Below are 990 nucleotides of genomic sequence, written 5' to 3'. Positions count from 1 at the left end.
GTCTATAAAACGAGGACAATAGTTTTTTATCTCACAGGGTTGCACATATCGACATGCAGCGCAAGGACCGGCACACAGTAAAAAAAAAAAGCTACGATCCTAATTAGCTACTACAGATGGTTTTCTCTTCCCCTTTCCTGTTCTGTTTGTCCTTTAAATGGAAGATAATGCACAAGTGTAGCTAATAATGAAGATATTCAGAAACTAAAATGTAGGGGGACAAAGCAACAAAGCATTGTTTGAGGGCTCTGGTGGATACGCAGGGCTCTCTGCAAACCCTTGATCAAAGAATGTCATGCCTCCCTTGAGGAAGGTCATCCCCACAGAAAGCCAAACCTCACAGAAGATACAACCGAAGGGTAGCGGCAAAGGAAACACACAGGCAGAGAGTCAAAGCTGTCCACAGATGTCAGATGCCTTGTACCACCTCATTGAGCCCTTCCAAACACTTCTTTAGTCAACTGAAGTTCCAGGTGGCAAACTTTTACCTGGCATTTTCAGCAGACAAGAAAGGTCAACAGAGAACATCCCCGTTCCTCATGGAAGAACTGCATTGTCGTCACCACCATCATGATCATTATTAAAACATCACATTTGTTTAATTATTTACATTCTTCAAAATACTTCCACATACACTATTTGGTTAGGTTTTGAGCATTTAAGTTGTTAAAAAAAAATACATTGGAAGTTTTAGGGAAATTTAGATATCACACAACAAATTAAGCACAAAAGTAAAAGAGCTAAGTGCTCTTATCCATTCATTAACTAAGGACTTCAGGATACTAACAAAGCAACAACTACTGATACACAATCCCCCGTCCTCTAGAAGGTCACAGAAAAGCACAATGGTGATTCTCAATTCTAATATGCACTGCAGAATGCCAGTCAACATGAAAATAATAGCTATATTGCTCCCACATTTCCGGTGAGAAAACTGCAGTTGAGAGAGGCTTGGTAAGTCGCTCTGAGGTCCCATGAGAGGTAAACAAC

This window comes from Peromyscus leucopus, chromosome 14 (assembly GCF_004664715.2).
Source record: "Peromyscus leucopus breed LL Stock chromosome 14, UCI_PerLeu_2.1, whole genome shotgun sequence".
NCBI classification, from domain to species: Eukaryota; Metazoa; Chordata; class Mammalia; order Rodentia; family Cricetidae; genus Peromyscus; species Peromyscus leucopus.
This window is presented reverse-complemented; position numbering follows the sequence as displayed.